Source organism: Planococcus citri, chromosome 2, assembly GCF_950023065.1.
Source record: "Planococcus citri chromosome 2, ihPlaCitr1.1, whole genome shotgun sequence".
In the NCBI taxonomy this organism is placed as follows: domain Eukaryota; kingdom Metazoa; phylum Arthropoda; class Insecta; order Hemiptera; family Pseudococcidae; genus Planococcus; species Planococcus citri.
In genome coordinates this window covers 24,381,191-24,406,699 of record NC_088678.1, presented here as the reverse complement: position 1 = coordinate 24,406,699, position 25,509 = coordinate 24,381,191, and the positions used below count along the sequence as shown (strand labels likewise).

Genomic DNA, 25,509 nt, shown 5'->3' with positions numbered 1-25,509 from the left:
GAATGTACGCGCATCCCCAACTCAAGACCTCTGTTTTGAAAAATTAATTTAAACAATTTTAGAGGGGCGGGGGATCTTGTAATTTTTATGCATTTGTGATATTCTGAAACTGTCAAATTTTGAAGCTCATTCTTCATTCATCAATACTGGCTGAACTTGGAACAAATCTGTTTGTGGAGTTTTAAATGAAATAAATTGGAAGTCAAAATTATTCATTATTAAAATTTGAAAAGTTAAAATTTGAATTTTTCATGATGAATAAAACCTAATTTTTTATGATTAGTACAAATTACAAAAGTATCAGTAACTTCAAGGGAAATATTTGTATTTGCAACTGGCAGACAATTTTGTGAACTGAAAATACTAGATCGAAAGAGCATGCGAAATAACGTCATCAGCCATGGATGCTTTACGAATTTTTGTGAATTTTTGAAAATCTTTGGCCCAAAAATGAAAAAAGAAATCAGAATTTTATCAAATTGACTTGAAAATCTAAAACTTGGTATTACTCTATTTTTGACCTCTCGAATCGATTAGAAGTGGTTTCAAGTCATTAGATTGATTTTGGGATATTTTTCAAAAATTGGCATTTTTAGTAAGTCGCTGAGGCTCAAAAATGGCTTAAAACCGTTTCCACTCCACGGGGGGGTGTCTGAAATAGTGCACATACTACACACAGATTTTTTTATATTTTTTTGGTTCCTGGGACACACAAGGTGCCGGGGGTTTTCTCTAATAAACATATTTATTTTTATCTTAAATTAAATAAATCTAAGACTAAATCTAAACAAAATGTAACATCTTAATTTATCCCTGATCCTAGATCTAAGATGCGGGGGGGAGGGAGAAGGGAAGGGGGATAGCCAATAGACAATAGATAGGGTGTTCACCACAGCCAATACCCCCTAGGCAGTTGCCAAGGGCCCAATCACCCAAGCAGGCTTTGTTTCACGCATGCCTATCAGGTAGACCGAGTCCCCCAACCTGTCTTGGGAAAAGGGATTTTTATGGAGGAGAATTTGGCGCCTGGGGGGGGAGTCAACAAGTGTTGGTCTCCCCTTTGCATTACAAGAGTTTCAGATATGGAGGGATTTTTGTGAGGTGGCTGGTGCACTTGCTAAGGACTTCTCACCAGCTGCTCACATTGGACTTAAGAATAATAAACTAATTACAACTAATTACTTCAAGCTGAAAAATTCAAGAAAATAGGTAAGATTAGTTAAGATGGTCTATTTAGCATGTATGTACCTATTTACAACACTCGGTGATGTAGTGGGTTGAGCCACTACTTTCTAAACAAGAGGTTGTGGGTTCATATCCCGCTAGAGACGCAGGCGTTAACGTGTTATGTATACATTGTAGTGCATTTAACATCTATTACACATTAAGCTCCGAGCACCAGAACAGCAGAGGCAACAGAAATGTATGCAATCTGTTGCCGGTATCAAAAAGCTGTAACTGGTTGAGCAACTATAGGTAGCGGTGATTACAGAACTCAGGGTTGTAAAAACCCGGCTAGTGATATTGTATGAGCTACTTTGCAGATAGTGTAGAAAGCAACAAGAAACTACTACGTGAAAGCTCAAAAACAACGTCAATTCCCCAGAATAATCACAGTGGCATATAGGCATTCGCCTCACCCTGTTAGGGTACCACAAAAATGCGATTTCCAATGTCCTGTAAAGGACAAGGAACCATGACGACGACGACCTATTTACAGGGCTTCTATGGGTCAATGTTGGATTGATGCCTAGATCAGGATTGAAACTGTTCCTCCTTTGGGGTGCATACGAGTACTCTGACAGTGACTGAGTGGCCTTTGAATCATTTAATGATGGATTGCTTCACTGTTGGCCATTCTAGTTTATCCAAACCACACCCCAGTCTTGGTACCACTATCTTTTGTATTGATCTTAAGGTGGTTACATTTGGCAGCAAGTGCTTTCATCATTACAAAATCCTTGATTGATGGCTTATCGTTGTACTGTTCTTTGGTGATGGCTTAAAGGATGTAGTTTCCATTTTTTTTTTTTTTTTTTTTTTTTTTTTAGCTTAACTACTTCAATAACCTTAGCACCTCTTGACTGTAGAGTACCCTGTTTGCCAAAGGCTCGCTTGAACAGGAACAGGAGCGCCCCTGGTCATCCTAAAGTGTTGGCTGACACAATGGGCCAAGGCAAACTGCGATAACTGTCTCATCAGATTATCCTCTAATTCCTCCAGGGTAAAGATCCCATTTGATTGGGTCTCTATTTTTCCCTAGTTGGAGTGTTGGATTCTCTTTTCTAGTTCCTTCTCAGCTCATTTGAGGACTTTCTCCACACCAGTCGGGGTTATTTGGCCAATCTAGCCCACCTGACTGGGCGGTGGAATCTCTCTTTTAACCCTCTTAGTACGTATAAGGTATTGCATTGTGGGTTAGTATAAGTGATATGAAAATATCAGAGAGTAGGGATGGCCCAATTCACCATCAGTGATCAGCTGATCCATCGCCTCGTTAAGTATGTTACAAGTCCATTTTCGTATGATCCCAGCGGCCAGCGAACACACAAATCACAGTTTTCTAATTTTGGTTTTTTTTTTTTCAAAAATCAATTGGGGAGAAGAGCTGAAATTGTGATTATGAAGGTTTTGGATCACATTCTTTCTAAAAATTGGATTCCCTTTCAAATCGGAGTTTTATTTGAAATTTAAATGGCGAGGTTATAAAGTATACCGTGCTATCCTTCTCCTCCAAATTTATGAATTTTGGCATAAAATGGCACGATACAAACGTATCATAAATTACACTAGGGGGCTACGCCCCCTGGCCGCTTCGCGGCCCAACCCCCATGCGAATTCCAAGGGCGAAACCCCCTAAATACTAAGCATGAAATTAAAAAAAAAATAGTAATCCAAAAAACGCACTTTTTATGTGAAAAAAATTTTGCAAAAAAAAATTGGAAAAGTAATTTCCTCTTCCTATAAATTACCTAAAAATCTCGTTTTTTGCATAAAAAATATCAATGACTAAAATTTTTGAATTTTTCTACCTACACTCCTACAGCTTTTGAAATGGGCATTATTTCTGAAGATTCCTTCATTTTGGTCTCTGAATTAAGAAAATTTTGTAGTAAATCGTTTGTGATTTTCCCTACCACTAAATCTTATCGATGCTTCTCCCCCTCCCCCTTTAAAAATAGGGCTTTCAACTGAAGTGTACGTTGCTTCCATTAAAAATGATTTTCGAATCCAAAATTCCACTTTTCTGGAATCAAAGCTCGAAACCACTGAAAGCTAAAGCTCATATGTAAGCATACTCCACCTGCAAACTTGCCCATTATTTTTGCGGTTAAAAATCAATATTTTGCCCACTAATAATCAAAAATTCGTGCTTTCCTTCATAAACAGTCAGTTTCGCTTTTCGCTTAAAATTGTAAAAATTCTGTGTTTTTTTACAAAAAATTCTGTGTTTTTTTACAAAAAATTCTCGGGTTTTTTACAAAAATTTTCAAAAAGTTTTATTTTTTTCAAAAAAATTGTCCAAAAGTCTTCCCTATTGCTGAAAATTCTAGCTTTTTTACAGTTGAAAAGTCACAATTTTCAACGTAAAATTGCCATAAGTTTCAAAGTGAAAAATCTCACTTTTTGGAATAAAATTCCGAAAAGGTGTACTTAATTTCTAATTCTAAAAAATTGTTCATTTTTACTAAAATTATCTAATTTTCAACTTAAAATTTTTTTTTCTTCAAAATTAACTAAAAGCCAAGCTTGGGTAAGTATTTTGCCAGAAATTGCCAAAGTATCATTTTTTGCCAATAGGTAATTCTCACAAAGTTCTTTTTGCTAAAATTGTCAAAATTGCAAAAAAATCCTCGCTTTTTAACGAAGTTTCTAAACATACAAAATTTTTTTTCTTCAAAATTAACTAAAAGCCAAGCTTGGGTAAGTATTTTGCCAGAAATTGCCAAAGTATCTTTTTTTGCCAATAGGTAATTCTCACAAAGTTCTTTTTGCTAAAATTGTCAAAATCCTGCTGTTTGCCAAAAATTGTAAAAAATCCTCGCTTTTTAACAAAGTTTCCAAACATACTTGGTAGTTTTTTCAGAAAATTTCGAATTTTTTTTTTTAAAAATTGTTCAAAGATAGTTAGAAGGATTTACTATTACCCCCTTTTTGGGCTTATATCGAGGTTAAGGTGGATATATGAATGCTCAAATTGACATTAGTGACCCTAAAAACCCCTATTTTGATACCCACATTGAATTTTTCGAAATTGGACGTTTTGCACCCTCTCCCCAAATTGAGGGTTCATTTTGAAACTCTCTTTGGATGGTTCATTTCGAGGTTAAAGTGAATATGAATGCTATTTCGAATTTTTCATTTTTTTAAAAAAAAATGTCCAATAGTTAGAAGGATTTACTATTTGATAAATACTTGGCTGCGAAGCCTTAAGTTTTTGTTTACTATTCGATGATAAAGAAAATGCCTAACAAATGAAAATATTCGGCCGCAAATCGAAGATAAAATTGTTCAAAAAAATGCATTTTTAATTTTTTGTGCTCAAACTAAATAATTTTGGATTCTAAATGCTTCATAACACATCTACATGTGATAAGGAACATTTTAAAAAAAAATCTAGCAAAATCGGTTCAGTAGGAGAGGCTGGCGGATTGTCACCAGATTTCACAAATTCTTTTAATATATGTATATGATGATGATGATGATGATGATGATGATTACCTGAATTCAGTTTCACATAACGATATTGAATTTATCACCCTTGAAACGTTAAATTTTGAAAAAAATTTCCTTCTTTTTTATCGCTCATTTAACTGAGAACTAATGAAGAAAAATGAGAAATTTTTTACCCATTTAACGAACGCGAAATTATGGTAAAATGTATTAAATCGCGAAAAAAATTATAAAAATAATCTTTGGTCGTTATTTATTCGGTTAAGAAGTGCCTACACAGTGAAGTAAAAAATACAACCTACCTATTTCAAATTCTTCTGGTTTCGTAACATTTTAAAATAATGGCTCGGTACTTAAAAAATCACTCGTAATTTGCGTTTTATACTAGTAAAAAGGAGAGAAAAAAATTGAAACGGCTTCGGAAGCGAGAAAAAATTCATAAAAGTTTCTGGGTGAAATTTGCGTCTCTGTGTCGTCTCTGCATACCTATACTGTGGTACGACGAGTATGAAAATATAAGGGTAAATTTGTGGGAGTAATGAAACGTTGTTGGTCGTAACCGCGGTAGCACCTGTTTTTATTACGTGAAATATTGAAGCCAAAAGAAGAAGAAGAAGAGACGCGGCTGTTAGTAATAAAATTCAAAGATATTCTTCTCCGGTTATTGGAATATTTAAACATGTAATGCAGCGCCGAAAAAAAAAGAAAAAGAAGAAAAAATGAAGCAATAAGCGTTAATATAGCTCTCTTTTTCTTCTTTTTTTCCTCTCTGTTCTCTTGAACATAACGTATTTCATTTATTTTCCGATCTTACGCGGCGGCGAGCTTTTCTCCGGTTGTAAAAAAAAGTTTCCTTTATGAAGCGCATATTTTCTTTATTTGCTGCCTATAATTTTTTTTCTTTCAAATTTTCATTTAAGGAAAGAAGAAGAAAAAAACATACGTATTTTATACTTACACAGAGAGGGGAAAGTTATGAATTTTTTTCGGTATTGTGTATATTATTGTATATGGTTGAAGGTTCACGGCGGTTTGGGCTCGGGCTAGGGACTGGGGCTGGGGCGAGTTTTGTTGGGTGTTTTTACGAATAGTGTTTGGCGGCGGAAACCGTTGACATGAAGAATGGCTTCGGCAATGTAGTCTTTTCTCGTCGTCGCCGCCGTCGTCGAGTTATTCGTAGCTTATGAAAAATGTTTCCGCGCCGGAGGATTTTTTCTCGGCGCTTTTAAAATTGACGCCTGTGTTTGTCATTTGCTTGGTATGGTATTCGCATCGTGGCATGGCGGCGTTCGCATTATACAAAGTAATTAATTTGCGACTTATTCGTGCTCTGCTCGAGTGTCAGTGTTGGAGCTTTTGTCGAAAGAACGCAGCCAAGAGCTGCAGGTCGACGAAAAAGATGCGAATACCGACGTATATCCTATTTAAACTGTTGGTAATTTGAGTTGGCAAGGCGGATGTTCCCAGCTGGAAGATGAACTATACGAGTTGTGGTGAAAATATCCAGCCTACCTAGAGTACCTCTCTCTCTCGCTGAGCTAAATTGCAGGTATCAAGGGGCAAATACGCGCGTAAAGAGGATTATAGACGGTATAAATAAAACGACAGATAAGCAAAGCTATTCGTGACAAGAAAAAATTCACCTCGAAACGGCGCAATAATCTTATCACGTTCTTTTTTTTCCCGAGCCGGTTGTTGAGCCTAAAGCATTTACCCCCCCCCCTTCCTCGTCGTTTGAAGTACCCTGAAAGGGTGTATCGCATAAATGGCTTATTTACGAATGGGTTTAATTTACTAAAATATATTATTCGCCATTTTGTTGAACGCTGCATCGCGTCGTGCGCGCGAATCCTGGCTTATCAGATATGTATTTAACATCTGCCAAAATTTCTCGGACCCGTTTCAAACGACTGTAGTACTTGAAAACGCTGCTCTTGCTCTCGCTACTTTGCGTTTGCCTTGCCGGCGAATTCCACGTTATTCCAAATTAAACCCCTGCGAGCTTTCTCAAACGAAATAATAAGCTGCTGCCAGCGTTGTTATTCGGAAACGTTATTCGTATGCACTACCATAGTCTTAGTAAGTATGGTATTTCCATCGCATCGTAGAGCAGCTACAATAATAACGACTGCGATAATATTATACAGCCAAGTTTAGCCATTAAAAGAGCCCCCAGTATGGCGAAAATTCCAGCCAGATTTCTCTGTTTCACGACATATTCGAATGTTGTGCGAATAAGTAAGTATATACAGGAAAATAATAAAGAGTTTTTTAAATTTTCATATATACGAAACAGCTTCCAAAAAGACTGCTTAATTTTGCGAGGAAAAAAATATCTAACAATTGCTGAAGTATATATACCTTCATCGTATAGCCTTTTTTAATTAATGTGAAAATTTAATTTATCCGCTATTCGCGCAACCTTTCCTCTCTCTATTATCTCACAGTTGAGATTTTTTTTTGTACCTGGTACTGGTACCAGGTTAACGGAAATGTCGAGCTAGATATTTGAATTGTCATTGTTCAATTTAAAATGCCGAGGGATTGCATCACATGGGAATAGTTTTAGTAACGGTAATGTTTGACTTTAACGTAGGCTGAGCTAAATTCATCATTAAAAATTCTTCTCGGCTAATGTCTTTTTAATTATTTTTTTTTCTGTCCTAACAGGTAAACGTTTCACGGATGTTTTGGAGGAAACCACGCTATAAATGTGTTTCGGGAATTACATTTGCATAAGCTCTAAATGGTTTTCTTTTTTTTGTTCGCCGAGTTCCTGGAGTCTCAGATGGGATGAGAGATGAGTCTTCTTCGGGTTGATGATAACGTGACGTTGTACTACTCGAAAAAGAAAAATTACTGCTTCAGGTATGTTGTGTGGGTTGCTATTTCATCGTCGAGATGTTATTTTTATGAGAAAATTCCGGCTCAGGTTTTTTGGCCGGGTTTATTTTTACGCGGCGTTGGAGGCGGAAAACTCCTGTGATGGAATTCCGGTGAAATAAGGTGTTGGTCGAATTTCCCTACGTGATTTTTGTATGGAGGATGGTCGCTGAAGAAAATTGAATAGATGAGTTGAATGCATTTTTTCTGCTTCAATATCAGCCCTGAATATTTAGACCATATTTATGGGTCATCCCACGTCAATTCGACCGTGAAATAGAAGCGGAAGAGAGGGGAAGGGGGTCAGCGATTTTTTTGAAATTTTTCCTGCGGAAAGATCTTTTGAAGGGATGACCAATGGCGCAAATCGCAGACATCTAGCTCTTTCTTAAAGGCTGGTAGGGGGTGTCAAAGTTTTCAATGAACTTGAAATACCATCCATTTCAGCAGTAAAAATCAGTGTTGCCACTTTTTTTCGTACGAAAAATTAGCTAGAAATGTTTCAAAACGTAATTTTCATATCGTTCCGACTCTAAAAAATTCTGAAAAAATACTGTATATTATGAACAACTTTTTATGCTGAACAACATATCATAAAAAATTGGGATGGCGTTATTTCGTAAAGTCGATTTAAAAAAATTGAAAGTTTGCGAAAAAATGCGATTTTTTGGTTTAAAACAAGAGAAAAAGTTTTAATTGGCTAAGTTGACCCATTTAATCCCTATTTTTACGTATCTGTTGAAAAAGTTGAAAAAACCCTTTCACACGATGAAATGAACTCATCACAAAAAATAATGGATTCCTCCTTGTCCAAAACTGTTGGACGATGATTTGGGTCAAAGGGTAATTTTTTTTTTTTTTTAATAACAAGTTACTACGTAAAAGTATCTACTAAAAGTAACTTTTGATCACTTAGTTTTGTAAAAATTTTCAAAAATTCAAGTTATTCAAATCTTGGCTTCACTTTTTGAAGACAGAAAGAAAAAATGTTAATATTTGTGATAAGTAATACATATGCATGCATCAATAAGTCAATAATAACGAAAGTATTCACTTCTTATTCATTGTTATTTCTCGATAAACATTGCTTAAAATTTTCACTTTTTTTCAAAAAATTACCCAATGTTTTTTCTACTTTTTCTCCAAATACGTATGTATTATGTATATTGCCAAAAAGCTATGCCTTTTTACTCTTAATTGTCAAAGTCTCGCTTTTTGCTGACATTTTCCAAAAAAAAGGTCACCGTTTTATCAGAAAGTTGCGATGTAGTCTCATGTCTCACTTTTTCGACAAAAGTTGCATGCCAGTAATTTCCAAAAAGTTTGATTTCTACCGAAAATTTGCAAAAATTCTCGTTTTTTTGCCTAAAAATGCCAAAAGCACTCATAAAGTCTTACGATTTTGTTTGCTGAAAATTATTTAAAATTGTTACTTTTCTGCAAAAAATTTCAAAAAAGGTTCATTTTTTAAAAAAAATTTGCTTGAAGTGTTCTTCCCAAAAATTGCAAAAAAAAAAAAAAAAAAAAACTCCAACTTTCGCTTAATCTGATGCAAAAAAAATACCACCGGGCCCATTATCCAAGATTTAGGAATCAAGGAGCAGCAAGGAATTGGGGAGTTGTGGTGTCCACGGAGCTTCCATCAAAAAAAAAGATTTGAAATTCTAAATTATCATCGCAGATAGCCTAGCAAATCATCATCACACGATTTTTTCAATTTTTCCTGATTTATTGCAAATCTTGAAGTGGAAGGGAGGAAATGGGAGGAGGCTCGTATCAAAAAAGTGAGTTTAAATTAAATACGTATTAGCTTCAGCAGTGGCGTAGCCAAGGGGGGCGAACGGGGCCATTACCCCCCTCTCCCCCCCCGCCTGCCACTGAGCTTCAGTTCATTTAAAAACTCAATAAATCAAACATCATTTTTTTTTTGGAATTCGAAGATTTTCTGAAGTTTGCTACGCCTTGAAAAACAATTTCGATGAATAAGTATGTATTTTCCAAAGCTTGTAAGTTGAAAAGTGTGTAAAACTTGTATATCAGACTGATTCAACGCATTCAAAAAACATCGAAGGATCTTCTCTCATAACACATATTATAGAGAGGGAGAGAGAGGCAAGGGGGGGGGGTGACAAAAATATAAGGAAATGATAAAATGCCTTCAATGACACGCAGATAGGGCACTTTCATTATAAACGACTGACGTGTTAATAAAATTGCATACTTGGTTCGCCGTAAATACGATCTAATTTTTTCATTCGCTAATTTCATGTAAAATTGAATCAAAAATAGAATCAAATTGCCCGATTCCGCTCAATTTTTTTTCTATTAGCTTTCTTCGATAACTTGACCTCCATTATTTCTGTCCTAAAGTTCTATTCGTGGGCAAAAGGGAGGTCCTTCATTCGTGGTTTTTTAAAAACTGACAAGAAAGGTTTATATGTATCTCTTCAGAATAGTTGAAATTGGAATACATCTGTTTGCTGTTAAATTTCTCAGTCAAAATATGCCATTGGGGCTTGGAAAGCTCGAATTTGATCTTTCTGAGATCAAAGCTCAACTTTTTATGATAAGTAGGTACCAAGGTTGACGTCTTCTAGGTACTTTAAACATTTGGAAAAATTACTATGAAAGCACATTTCTATCATCTTGTCTGCAAATTTATTTTCAAAATGGGATGTCTATTCCCCTCAGAGGCACAAAAGCTCCTAATTTTGCTCAAAATTCAAAAAAGTTTCAAAAATCGAGTAGCATATTGGTTGTTATTAATTCGATGGTGCTAAGTTCAAATTATACAGCTTCCTACCCTCTCCCCTGAGTTCGAGAGTATATATTTTTTGAATTGAGTCTCCGCGACAACCCCTCCTCTTCCTATAGCCTCCTGCTTTAAAAAATGAAACAAATCTTATGACAGAATTTTTCAAATTTTCCTGGAAATTATATACCTAATTTTTTGAATTGAGTCTCCGCGCCAAACCCCCTTTTCCTATAGCCCCCTACTTTGAAAAAACAAAACAATTTTTATGACAGAATTCTAAAACAACCTCCTCCTATGTGTTCCACTTGCAATGTTCCTCTAAATGTTCCCCACATACTCATACACTGTCCCATTTTCCAACATGCTCGCTCCCTCTTTCTAAATTCCAATCAAATAAATACTATCCTATCAGATGATCCAGTCGCAATAAATAATGTACTGAACTTTATAAATATCACAGGATTAAGACAAAAACTATAATTTAATAATTATATGCTTATTTTATAAATTTTCTTACTTTGTAATATCTATAATTTGTAATTTGTTATGTATGTAGATAACTGTGCCAAATGTAATGATGAGGTGTCCCTAGCCATAGTAGCTGTATATGGCACCCAATAAAATAAAATAAATAAATAAATAAATTTTTCAAATCTTCTTGGAAATTTCTTCAACATTGAACCCTGCTTGCAGATTATTTTTGGTAATGGAAAGTCAGGTCTCGTATCATGTCGACTACAATAGACTCAATTTGTTATTCATTCTCTAGAAAGGAAATTCGGCAACAAATATGACATTTAAAGAGTGGAAATCACAATTGGTGAAAATTTACCACCTTTCTAGAGTACATTTTACCCTGCGGAATTTTATCAAAACATTTGGAATAAAATTTGGACGACACGACACGAATAAAGCGAATTTCTGATTTGGTAATTTCTAAGATATATACGCGATTCTCGAGTGAAGTTCATTTCTACATAATATACTTTCGCTATAGCATTGAAAGCATGCTATATTCGCGCGTTTTAATATTCCTACGTATATCTATCTATAGCATAACTATGTATATGACTACGTAAAAGTCGACTCGCGGGTACGTAATAGCATAGACGACATTAAGAAATAATCTCCGTTCATGGAGAGTGTAACGTAAACATGGTAGTAAATTCGTTGAAAAATGAAAGTAACGCCGGCACGACGGGCAAATAAATATCGCTTCCTAAAGAAGCAAACTGTTGCTGAGGGACATATAGCTATTCAAATAGCTTACCATCGCCCTTCTCGCTAGCGCTGATAAATCTGTTTTTTATAACGCGAAAAACCCAGACACGTGCAAACGCGAGAACAAAAGCAATTATTTTATTATATATATCCGTTGACAACGTTGCTCCGAAAAAAAAAAAGAAACAACTACTTGGCCAGGTGAACAATGAACATATCATACCAAAAAAAATGAATCATTCTTTGGGAAATTCACATTCCACGAGAAAAATTATCGAAGCATGTTAAAAGAAATTAAAAAATAAACAACGGGTAAAATGTTACTCACTCAACGTTTGCAAAACTTTTCTCGTATACAAAATATCGACGACATTGTTGGGAAAATCCTCTCGGGTATTACGACTATATTATTTCGCTTTTTCTATAGTGTTTTACCCTTCTTCCTGTGCCATTACAATGAAGTTAGTGTTTTTGTGCATCGATGCATTGGAAAAAATCTTCGCAGCGTTATCGATGAGGAACGCCTATTCGTCACATTTTTCTGGCCAGTGAATTAAGAAAAGGACGAAGAGGCATTTTAAAGTTACGATTCCATTAATGCCAAACTTAAAAGTAGGGGGATTTTTTTTCAATACAGAGATGTACGCGAGTTTTAAATAACCTTATCGCGTTCGCTTCTTCACGACTTTGATGACAATTTGGATTGTTTTAAGGCGGTTTAGGTTTCCCTTGATCAATGCCAGTAAATCGTACAAACCCTCGGATTTCTTTTCATCGGTCCAGGGGTTGGAAATTTGTATAACGTATGTAAAGCGAAGGTAACGCCTTCTGCGTCAGCAATATCTTCGTCTTAATATTTCGCGTTCAGTTCGCGTCATCGTCTCATAAAGAAACGAAAATGAAACGGTTTACTTTTGGAAGAGCTTTTGATGGTTTTGTAATATTGAATAAAGAGTGGCAAGGGGAAGTTCTCCGGGGAGAAATATTCGCCTAGAAATAATATATGTAATGCATATAGATTTATCGTCTACGTATTGTTCAATGTCGTTGTGGCAAAAGTAATCATATTCTCGGATATAACATACGTCTCGATCTCACATCGAGACAAAGAGTGGTAACTTTATCCCGAAGAACTGGAAGAATACGCACACGTACCGCGATTATGTAAAATATGGTTTTCGGTGGCAACTTTCAAGGTTTCCGATGGGAATTTACGAATGTATTTAGATTTTTAGCGTAATAAAAAAATATCGAAAGTGGAAAACAGGCGGGTACGCTGTTCGGAATACGAAAACAACTTTCACTCGGGTATGTTTTGCGGTCGTGTACTCCTCTTAAATACGGACGGAATGCGATTAAGCTTTATGAAATGGATCGAATAGTGTCTCATGAAACGGATAAAAGAAACATGAGATGCACTAACGACATTTCTCTGCGCCGTGTTACAGACTCCTGAGAGGCATTTTCCTTATTTGGAAAGTTTTCTTTTTATTTTAACTTCGACTTTTCGCACTTTTCGATCGGTTTAGGTGTTTTTTTTCCCTGCTGCTCTCGACGCTTCGTCTCAGCAGGATGTTTTCCTTTTTTTTTTTTCACTTCACTTTACAGCTTTGCGCGCGACAACGACGGTGAAATAGATTAAAGGAGTTATCTGTTTACCACCCCATTAAAGCGGGAAAGCATTCAGACAGTTTTATGATTTTTAGATACAACTTTTAATCGGGCGAGCTTTTCCGATTTCCTATATACCGGATCGTCGTGATGCTGGAATTGTTTCTCGCCCCTATTTTTTTTCTCTGGTTTTTGCGCTCTCCCCTTGGTTTACTATTTCTTTACGTATTTTTTTTTCTTCGCTGTGGTGTTCAAAGAGATGTTTTCAATATTGAACAGATTTCGAGAGATTACTATTCTTCTTGTGGAGATTTGGTCGTGGTGATGATGGTGGTGGTTTTGTTTCGTCCTGTCCGCTTCAATGAACTCGAGAAACTTGATGAATAGATGCATTGATGTACAGTGGATATTTTATTTTTTCGTTCTTGAATGAAGCATACAATATAACTAGAACTAAGTGCAGCCCACACCCCCCAGCTCACGATCTCGCTCCACTCAAGCTGCCTGCCTTTCACCCCTAACCAAAATTCACCAATTTATTACAAAATCAATCACATATGCTCACTGCTAGATGAACTTGTTTCCAAAAAGTCACCAGACAGTCAAACATCTGGTGACATTTTGGTGACTGACTTGCCCAAAATCACCAAGTACAAAATCGATCACATATGATCCCTGTTGTCGCGAATTAGGATTAATTAATTTAAATAAAAATAAAATATGTTGACGGTTAAATAATACAATTTGGTTGTGTGTAGGTAAGTTAAAATGTAAAAGTATTTTTTTTGGTTAGTTATTTTGGCTACATCAAACTTTTCTTACCTAAGTTGACAAAATTATTGTTTTGATTATTCCACTGTAAATATTCAAGAGATAAACATCTCGAATTATAATATTATCGAATTAATTACCCGATGTGCGCGTGTGTCCGTAAAAATCGGACACAACAGTACACAAATCCAGTAAAACGGACATTTTGTGTCTGTTTTTAAAACAATACGCATTGTGTAGTGAAAACCAGACACTATGTGACTGTAAAACCGGTAAAACGTTCACAATGTGACCGCCTGCTGATGGAATGGTTGCCTATCTCAAATGTATGTTGAGTTGCACATCGTTTTCGTTATCACAGTAAAATGAAATAGCTTTTAGGAGTCTGATATGTAGGTACATATTAGCCATTAGGTACAGATAACGCAAATTTCAAAGCTCCATCATATTTTTTGTGGGGGTTGTTTGAATGTTTGCAACTTCAATTTTTAAGTAATACCTAGTGTCACCCATTTTTTACATTTTTTTCGGACTTGGTTAACAATTTAATTTAGGCTCTCCATTAAAAAGTTAATTATAAAAATTTGGAAAACATTATTTTTTGACTCGAAAAAAAAACTCCCAAAAATTTGATTCCCACAAACCCTTAAGTAATGATTTGTATTTTTTTACGTATTATTATTTGTTTGGATATCTGCATAGATATGCAATCATTTTTTTAAATGTGAAGCACTTTTGGAAAAAAAATGTACTTTACTCATTTTTCATAGATTACAAAATATACCTAGGCCTATTACTTACTTTGGGATAGAAAAATAATATTTATAGGTAGTGTTAGTATGAAAAGAAAGGAGGTACAGTCAAACTTGGATAAGTGGAACCCATGTAAGTGGAAAACCTCTATAAGTGGAATAAAATTCGTTTCCCTAGCACTTCCCTATGTAAACCCATGTTAAAGTCACCTCTTTAAATGGAAACAGAACCTATGTAAGTGGAATTTTGTTTTGAGTAGCAGAACTTCTGGAACTGAAATGTTGCTTTCGTTTTACCTCTATAAGTGAAATTCTTTTCCTTCTTACCTCTATAACTGAAACATTTATCATAACAGCACCTCCAGAAGTGGAATTCGTTCCAGTTAACGAGGTAAGAAGGAGGAGAATTTCACTTATAGAGGTAAAACGAAAGCAACATTTCAGTTCCAGAGGTCCTGCTACTCAGAATAAAATTCCACTTATAAGACTTTAACATAGGTCTAGATGGGGAAGTGGTAGGGAAACGAAAACCTCCATAACTGGAATTCCAATTTGTTCAACCTCTATAAGTGAAACCTACTTTAGTGGAAAACCTATGTAAGTGGAAAAAAATCCGTTTCCCTTGCGATTCCACTTATCCAGGTTTGACTGTACCTAGACCTACCTACAGTTTTGCTGGAAATGTTCCTCAAATAACACGATTTCTTATTTAAAAATTATTTCACTCATTTGAAAGTATCACACACTGCTTAACACACCTCAAAAAATTTGAAAAATTATTTCCTATAGATGCATATTTTTGAGGGATAAATTACTTCAAAATTGATCTAAAAAAATTATCTCCTTAAGGAGGCTCAATAGGCGAATATGCATAATTTAATACCTATTTCTAAACCTTCACTAGTGGTGTACTCCTGTAAATGAAGTTTTGAAACATCCCTTTACGCGGGGTAGGAGGAGACCATCAGCAACCAAACTAAACATCCAAGAGAAAGTAGAGAGGAAACCGGTTCTGTCACTATACGTATCTGTGCAACTACCCTGTTTTTCTGAACAAATATTTCCGTCACTGCTAATATGAAGCCGATCAACTACACCTAACCTCCATTTTCCTCTCAAAATGTCCTCTTCTATTGAAACAGGTTCTCTGACACTTGGTACTTGCAAACAGCGGTGTTTCTTTGTATAGAATTGTCCTTTTTGCATAAATTGGATAAGTAATCTTTATACGAAATAGACCAAAATGATTGTAAACCCTTTTTACATGAATTCCAAATGTCGGATAATTCGGATCTCGTATTAACAACACCCAATTTGTTGTCAACTGAAATGTGACTTTGATTACCAATGAAATGAACTGGAGTTATGACATCTTCAAGATCACCAGACACATATGTTAGCAGTCTTAAATTTAAAACGTTTTCAATTTCTTTTAAACTTGTTTTTAAATTTTCAAAATTAATTATGCCAGAGACTTTATTTTTTGATACATTTCTTCACTGACAAAATCAAATGTTCATAGACACCTACCTACTTATTGACAAAATTATTGTTTTGATTATTCCAGTGTAAATATTCAAGATATAAAAATCTCAAATTATAATTACTGAATTAAGACTATTCTCTGTGGAGCGCGTTCTGTAAGATTTTTTGATGAAAAATGGTCCACTTTGGGCCAGGATTGTGCCAAAACTATCGAATGGATTTTTCTAAGGTTTGATTTATTTTGCTCAAAAAACATTCAAAAGCTAGGGTATGTTGAGATATTTCTGATTTAGGACATTTAATGGCTATAATAGGGAATTGAATGGAGGTACATTGGATGCTCACATCCAGTGTTGTGGAGTCGAACCAAACTGGAACGCTAAACCCCTTCCTTTTGGGAGAATTTTCGTGGAGCGGAAGGAAACCTGGAGCAAATTACAAAAAATTTACAGGAGCAAAACCGGAACCAAACCGGAATAAAAATATGGGTTTTTAATGCTCCGACCTAGCAACATTTTTTCACTTTTCATGAACATTTTGCAAGATTTTAGTGTGAACAACACGTGTTTTTGCTGAAATTTTACCTCAATAAACCAGAAAATTATAACAAGACATGGCAAACCACATGAAATGGACCATTTTCAGCTCATCAAAATTCAAATCCAAAACAGTCAAAACACTACGTAAAACCTTCCAAATTTCATTGGGTGTTTTTGGTGCTTCTTTTACGTGAGGTGGACTTTAAATTTTGTTTTAAAACTCTGAATTCAACCATTTTTCAAAATTTTGGGTACTTCAACATCAATTTTTGCTCCAGACACAAAAATTCTGATGTACTTTGAACGCAACCTCCTCTAAAACAAAAAAGAAAAGTCGGAGCGGAACTAAACGCTAAACCGGAACGGAACGGAACGGAACGATATTTTAAAGCGGAGCGGAACGATTTAAGAAACCGGAACATAATTATTTTTTATGCTGGAGCAGAACCCTGAACCCTGAACTAAATTCATTCCGCTCTGCAACACTGCTCACATCTCCATTGGAAAAGTAAAATTAGAAAATATGGCTACATACCCTCGATTTTGTAGATGAAATATCCGTATTAGTGAAAAAAATAATTGGAAGAATTTTGAAAATTCACAGAGAAATCCCCGTCTAAAGTTTAGAAGGGAGTGGTCACGGGACATAAGCAGGACTAAATTTGTTCACTCAATTACACTCAGTTGTATGAACGAACGATGAAAAAGACAAACAAATCGGCTTCATATTTCGACCAGTTGTTGAATTAGAACGCTCTCTGTGGAGTATACCCTTAATTATGAATTCTATTTCAGATTTGCTAGTAATTCATTTTCTCTTACCCTGCTTGGTGACTGCCTCATCAAAACTCACCAGGATTCACCAAAATTTGCCAAGTACAAAATCGATCAAATAAGGTCCCCGCTTAGTGAATCTGTCACCAAAAAGTCACCAGACAGTCAAATGTGATCTTTTTATGTTTTGGTGACTTCTAGGTGACATGACTCACCAACAGTCACCAGAATTCACCAAAATTCACCAGGATTCACCAAAAGTCACTGAGTACAAAATCAATCTCATAAGGTCACTGCTTAGTGAATCTGTCACCAAAAAGTCACCAGAAAGTCAAATAGGAATTTTCTATGTTTTTGTGACTTCTTGGTGACCGACTCACCAAAAGTCACCAGAATTCACCTAAATTCACCAAGTACAAAATCGATCAAATAAGGTCACTGCTTAATGAATCTGTCACCAAAAAGTCACCAGACAGTCAATATCTCATCAAAAGTCACTAGGATTCTCCATAATTCACCGAGTACAAAATCGATCAGCGATCACATATGTTCAATGCTTGATGAACCAGTCACCAAAATTAATTCACCAGGTAGTCAGATAGGAATTTTCTATGTTTTGGTGACTCTTGGTGACTGTCTCACCAATAACTCGCCAGGATTCACCAAAAGTCACCCACTACAAAAATCGAACACTTTTATGGTCGCAGCCTGGCGAAACACATGAATCTGTCTCCAAAAAGTCACCAAAACATGAAAAATTCCTATTTGACTGCTCGGTGAATTTAGCTAAAAATCTTGGTGAAATACCGAGTAAATGTTTCTCAATAGCTTTGTCATAAAAGTAATTGAGTATTTCAAAACAAAAAGTCAAACCAATAGATGTGTTCTTTTTACACGGATTTTGGGAGATTTTCGAGAATCTGGATTTTGGATGTCATTTTATTAAATCTATTTTTCCAACTCTTTTTAAATTCCATTCCCTAACTTTCAAAACCTCAAAAGTTTTTATTTTTACGAGTAAAATCCAAAATCCACTTTCAAGAGCCATTTGGTATTGGTACCTACCTTTGCAGATTCTCGTGGATTTTAAATCTGGCAAAATCGAGGTTCTCTAAAATCTGCCGAAATCCGTGTAAAAAGAACACATTCTACTATAATTTCGCAGCAGTCCATTGAATTCTGTTTTTCCTACGATGAAAATATTTACAATTTCTGTATTACGCGTTCGATAACCTGACCCAAAATCACACTATGGCAATTCATCCTTTCATGCTGTGCATTGATACAGCTATACTATAGTTTGCTTTTCACGCGTATAAAGGTATTAGGTATAATTAAGTCACCCTATATTTGTATACATACGGCGACACATATAACTTACGTCGCACACGTAGATATATTAAAAAGGGGCACTTCATTAGAAAATTAGACCACGCTGGATGGGTCGCAATTCGCAACCGCAACTGAATCATGCGTGGTTTGACCTGCAAAACTGCGAGTATCAGGCAGTAAGTTATACAAGTACCTAGTCGGTTATCTCGTACTGGTATATTCTTCGTTACGGTTCGAGAAAAGGCAGACACGTTGGAAAATTGTCAAGTCGAGTTAGTATATACTAACGTAGGTATCTTCGCAGGTTAGCAACAAATTGCCACCCATATTGAACCACTTTTGGTAAATACGAGCGAAACGCGTGTACAGCAAGATGTTTAATACGTGCCATTAAGAACAGCACCATAGGGTTGGGTTACCTAGTCCGGACGTGCACCCTTGACAACTTCGCTTCATTTACATATTGATGGCAGTGACTGGAAGAGCAGGGGGGGGGGTCGCGCTGAGTTTCCACTACACAACGAGTTATGGCCATCTCACGTCGTCGTAGTATATTGCACGCTTATAAAACTAGCGAACTGCAAGTTATGAAATAGTGTGTAATTATTCAAAACGAAACGAATTACAACCATCTTATCGACCATTACGGTAAAGTTGGCGCGGTAAAATGAACCAGCCAACGTCTTTGAATAAAGACGACGACGACGAAGGATAAACCAAATGGTGGTGGGTATGTGTTGCACGTTGCGGATTAAGCTCGTAGAGCGAATCTTACTCTATGGACTGGATAGCTTTTGTATGGTTGATAAACGTAAGTTTGACAAGGTAAAATGAATCCATTAAGCGGAGAATCCCAAGTTATTGGACTATATACTTACTAAAGCAAAAGAGCAAAGAGAAAGAGAAGGCCTTCCGGGTGGAATTAATTTCAGACGGCAATTAATCTAAACTTGGCTGCAGAGAGAAAAGCTTAATGCGAGCCCTTTTGTTATAAAGAATAATGTGGTGTTGGGTGAGAGGTTCGCCTACGATGGTATCGACTTGGTTTTACTTTATATAGCTAGTTAGCGGTATAGTGTTATATAGTTATACTTCAGTTGGGCTAATGTGTCTATTCGGCCGAAGCCGAAACCAAGTGGTCAGAAATTAAACCGAAGCCGTCGTTGCAGCGCCAACAACGGAAGCTTGACGGATGGATTGGTTTGTTGGCGAAAAGCAAGGCGCGCGAGAGAATCTCCTTCTGCACCTCATCGCATCGTCGTCGTCGTTTGTTATTATTCTCGTTTAATCATCGCATTGTGTCGAATGTCGACGGTGTTCCATATATTTTCATAGAGAAGCGATAATTAGTTTTACACGTTATTTTGGCGCGAGATACGACTCTACTATACTATATATCTACGTGCACGCGATAAAGACGGTTCCCTTCGCCATAGCCTCGCCTCCTGGCCCTCGGTGCACTGTTTCCTTTTGCGGTAATCAATTTCGCATTGTTATTCGACTGCGGAGAAGAAAATAAACGTATTTTATGTGAAGGAGGACGACCGATGGAGTCGACGACGGCATCGCGCGTTTCGTTTGCCAACGCAATGCGCCGCGATGCGCTGCCGCCAATATTCGCGCGAGCTAAATTATATCGACAATCAGTTTGGTTTTGTTTTATGTACATATATAGCGTATCGAATGGTCGCATATAACGAACGGATATTGCATTTTGTAGCGTATTATTTATTTTTTGACGAAAACGTGTTCGTACATATGAAATACCGCCGTATAAATCATTGCCAGTGCATTAACATCGATTGGCCCGAATTCCCATTGAGAACTACACATGTAGGGCGTACGATGCCGAAACAACGAGATATTTTTACTACATTTTAAGTTAATATTGGGGAAACAGTTTTTTAAGATTTTTTCTTACGTCGTTTGTTTTTTGACTTGAGAATTACTTCTACTGGAAAAAGAAGAATTAGAAGGGTTTTTTGAGTCGAAATTCAGGCGAAGATAACACGTTCAGAATTTTTCAAAGTCAACTATTCTATGTTGAAAAAAAAAGAAAGAAGAGAGATGTGATGAAATGCAAATTTTAAAAAAATTCAAAAATAGAAAAATTGTTTAACAATAAAAATGAAATTCAGAATCATGTCTTTCCTCGAAAAAACTGGTAGGTACTTCCTTCCTACGAACTTTTTCAAATTTAATTCCTTTGAAAAATTTTGATTTTGAGCCAGCCATGGGAATCCTATAAAGTTTTCCAATACTTACGACCCTCAACTTTTGGTGAATCATTCATGAACGAATTGATCAATTTTTTGAAAGAACCATTCGCCAACGAATCAATCAATTCTTTAATTTTATGAATCAATTCGTTCGCGAATGAGTCACTAATACGAATCAATTCGTTCGCGAATGATTCACAAACAAAAGTAAATTCGTTCGTGAATGATTCACAAAAAATAATTCAATTCGTTCGTGAATGATTCACCAAAAATTGAGGAAATGAATCGATTCGTTCGCGAACGAATCACTTATATGAATCGATTCGTTCGCGTACGAGTCACCTATACGAATCGATTCGTTTGCGAACGAGTCACTTATACGAACGGATTGGTTCGTGATCGAGTCACTTATACAAAGCGATTCCTTTGTGAATAAACGTTTAAAAAAAGTGGATCAATTCGTTCATATTTTACGAAAAGTCGGTCTCCTCACGCTAAATGCGTGAGAGTTTTTTTAATGTAATTTCCTTACTTCATGTGTCAGGTGTAGATCTGAATAGAACCCCATTCCCTAAATTTGACCTCTTTTGACTCATCAGAATGCGCACCAGGTCGAGAAATGCAGTAATCTTCAAGGGAAGACAAGGGAAGAGAATGATTGATTGAAAAACATCAAAATTTGTATCCTTTCCCCTTTTTCCCAACATGTTTTACACCCATTGCATTGTTGGCAAATTTTACTGAAACGTCGTTATTTTTTGGTGATTTGCACATTGGCCTGTTTATCTGGCATCTTAAGGTCATTATTAACCTGTCTGTCTGCAGGTTGTCTAATGGTCATGAATGTCATGAAAAAGTCATGAATTTGGGTAGGTGGTCATGAAAGTCATGAAAAGTTATGAAAGGGTCATGAATTTTGCTCGAAACACATTTGAAATTTTTTTTAAAAACTTATAAAATGAAAAAAAGAATAAAAAAATAGTTCAAAAAATCAGAAAAATGAAAGAACTGAAATACTTAATTTTTGATTCTGTAAAAAGTAGCAACCCTGTTCGACAAGTAAATAGGCTATTGTGTCTAACAGTCCTTCTGATCCAGAAGGCCAAGAAAAGTTTGTCAATTGCCTATGGGTCCTTCTTTTTCCAAATTTTCAAATACCTAATTCTGTTATTTGATCAAAATCAAGCAAAAAATTATTGAGACTAAATTTTTCAGGATTTTTCATTTTTTTAAACTACATACAAGTACGAGGTATAGTCAGAAAGTGTGTTTCACATTTTTAAAAAAAATAGAGGCGTGGATATTTTTTGACCAAAATTGGAGGGGATGTAGTTCAAACATTCGACCAGATCTGACAAAATTTATTTTGCATTTGGGTGCATTGTTCGTATTTCACAGCGTGATTAGTAAAGTACTGATAAAAAATACCATCCAAAAATTATATTTCAGAGAAAATGAATTTTTCAACCTAACAAAATAAAAATTCATCGGAAAATTGATTGAGAACCACTCAAGACATAACATACTAACATTATTTTGATTCAATCAAAATCCAAATGAAGTAGATTGTTCAGTGATAATCTGGTGAATGTGGGCATTGTCGAGAGTCATTCAGCACCAGAAATTTTGCAACCATCACATGAACAAATTACAGCGCCAAATAACATCTTAACTTGAAATAACATTAGTATGATACGTTTTGAGTAATTTTTGATAAATTTTAGTCATAATTATTACAACTACAAATTTTTTTTCTTGGCCAAATACCACATTTGGACGGCATTTTTTTATCAGCACTTTACTAATCACGCTGTGAAATACTAACAACGCACCCAAATGCAAAATAAATTTTGTCAGATCTGGTCAAATGTCTGAACTACATCTCCTCCAATTTTGGTCAAAAAATATCCACGCCTTCTATTTTTTTAAAAAATGTGAAACTTACTTTCTGACTATACCTCGTACATAAATATTTTGTTTAAATTGTTTGATGTATTATCTTGATTATTTTTTGTTTCTTTTAAAAATTATAAATTTTTTGAGCATTTTTTTGTTGACAATTTTGTGAAAATGCATTGGGGGGAGTATTGGTACATTTTCAATTTTGAAAATGTCCTTCTTTTTAGTTTTCAGATTTTGAAGCTGCGTCCAGATGGTCCAATATATTTGACAAATATGATTTGTCAAATATTTCGATCAAATCTGTGTTTGATGATTTGAACACCTGTCAGTGCGTCCACACGTTCAAATCTCTGAATGACAAGACTCCAATCCTCTGTTGTGATAACGTGATAAGAGAGTGATATTGTTGCAATTTTGAGTGATTTTCTTTATTTCCCATTCAAATTGCTATTGTTTTTTATTTTTCCCGATGAATAATACACTAATTTAATGATGTTAGGGATCTTTCTACTGTAATTTAAACACTCGGCGGTTATGGTAATCAACTGAATCAAGAAATGCATGAGGAAAGTTATCTGACAAAAGTTGAATTATTTCAGTATTAATTCTCAATTATTTCTCATTAAAAAAAAAGAAGGTACGTACTACATAAGCTATTCCGGAAAACGATTTTACTCATAAAATGATATAATTCTAATCTCAAACCACACTTCAACTGATTTTCTCATCAACGTTAAAAAATTATCAAGTGATAATGTTCTGCACCGACGCAATGCGACTCATTTGATGGAAATATTGGATGATTTTCAGAATGGACTTGAAAATCATAAAATGAAGTTAATTGGTTTTCAAATCACTTCAAATTTATTTGATGAGTAATCAGTGTGTCCACACAATCCAATATATTTGACAAATCTAGAGATTTGTCAAATATATTGGACTGTTTAGACGCTCCTTTAGACAGAAACCCTACCAATTTACTGGATATGAGAGACGAGACAATTGAACAAAAAATATACAGTTTGCGTCAATGGAATGGAAATGTTCTGGCATTTCAAGTTATTTAATTTTTTGTGGTGGGGAGGGGGTGGTATTTTTATGCGTTAAAAATGTGAAAAATAGGTCATGCAAAAATCCTTGATTTTTCACATGGAGGATTTGTTAGACACTTTGATCTGTCTGCCTTTCCGGACTTCCAAGGTCATTGACCCCTCCTATTAGCCGCTCAAGGTCACTGACCTACCTGTGTATAACCTCTCATGGTTGTCTATCTGGCCTCTCGAGGTTGTCTAAGTGCATATCTTGCTGTCCAAAGTCGTCTGTCTGGCTGTTTGGCTTCTCATGAAGGTCGTCTATATTTCTGCCTGGCCTTGAAGGTCATTATTCATTAACCCATGTGTCTGGACTCTGATGCTCACTGCTTAACTGTCTAGATTCCCAAGATTGTCTGTGTGCCTGTCTAGCCTCTTAATGGCATTGACCAGTGTGTGTCGACTCTCAAGGTTGTCTGCATTCCTGACTGACTTCTTGAGGTAAGTGACCCGTCTCTCTGGACTCTCAAGGTCACTGACCTACCTTGTTCCACTTTTCAAGGTCTATTCATAAGGTCATTGACCCGTCTGTCTGGCATCTCAAGGTCGTCTGTGTTCTGGTCTGACGTCTAAAGGTCATTGACCCGTCTGCGTCTGACTAGCTTCTTATGGCCTACTTTTTATTGCGTTTTCCAGTATTTTGAAAAAAATTTATTGATGTTTTTTGCAATCTTTTCCAAAATTTGAAAAAATTTACTACATGCAATTTTATCATTTTTTGGTATCTAATTTACAGAGATTTTAAATGCTTTTTTGAGCTGTTTTGCATTATTTTTACACGTTCTCAACACTTTTTCATGCGTTTTTGACAAATGTTACTAGGATTTCATCCGTTTTTTAGTTAGTTCTCAGTGTGATTTTAATGCTTTCTGATTATTTTTACGTCATCCTAAGTCTCATTTTCAACACTTTCATTCTATTTTTGACAAATTTGATCAAAACTTCATTATTTTCTGGTGATTTTTAGTTTTTAAATGCATTTTCTTATGTTTCGAAGAGGTTTCAACTATCCATCATCATCATCATCATTGTCTCCCCCATACAGTTTCCATTTTTACCTTTACTTATCCACATAAATGACCTTTTTTGGCGTTTATCAAAAGAATAAGCACATTCACTCTATTTCCTTTTTCATACCTAGTTTCATTACCTTTTCCGCCTGTTTGGATGCCGCTGATAAAAACATCATCGTACGAGATAATACCTACATACATACGACATCACATATAGGTAGAATTTGATTAAACCGCATTCGACTCGAGTGTAATGTATTTCGACTCAGCGTCGTCGTCGTCGTCGCTGCGTTGAAATACATAACCTTATCAAAGTTCCCCATCTGGATTAAAGTTAAAATCGCATTACACAGCGAAACAAATCCGCGGAACAAGAAAGAAGGCGCGGAGCGATGGCTGCGTTGACAACCCTCATATTATATAGGTAACACCGCTGTCGTCGTTTATTTCATATTTACCAGCAGGAAATTGGATGTCATTTGTTGAC

The 25,509-nt window shown here is 35.7% G+C and overlaps 2 protein-coding genes and 1 long non-coding RNA gene across 6 annotated transcripts in view; 1 reads left to right on the top strand and 2 right to left on the bottom strand.

Moving 5' to 3' along the window:
- LOC135835115 (uncharacterized) overlaps window positions 1–25,509 on the bottom strand; it is a 473,170-nt gene that overhangs the window by 231,952 nt on the left and 215,709 nt on the right. The gene's annotated exons all lie outside the window — the stretch shown is intronic.
- Window positions 1–25,509, bottom strand: part of LOC135835114 (G-protein coupled receptor moody) — a 267,377-nt gene that overhangs the window by 71,991 nt on the left and 169,877 nt on the right. The window lies entirely within an intron of this gene.
- The window catches only part of LOC135835136 (uncharacterized), a 194,709-nt gene that overhangs the window by 115,014 nt on the left and 54,186 nt on the right, over window positions 1–25,509 (top strand). The window contains exon 4 of the long non-coding RNA XR_010556827.1: window positions 7,345–7,542. This is a non-coding gene — a long non-coding RNA (uncharacterized LOC135835136). The remainder of the gene's footprint in view (window positions 1–7,344; window positions 7,543–25,509) is intronic.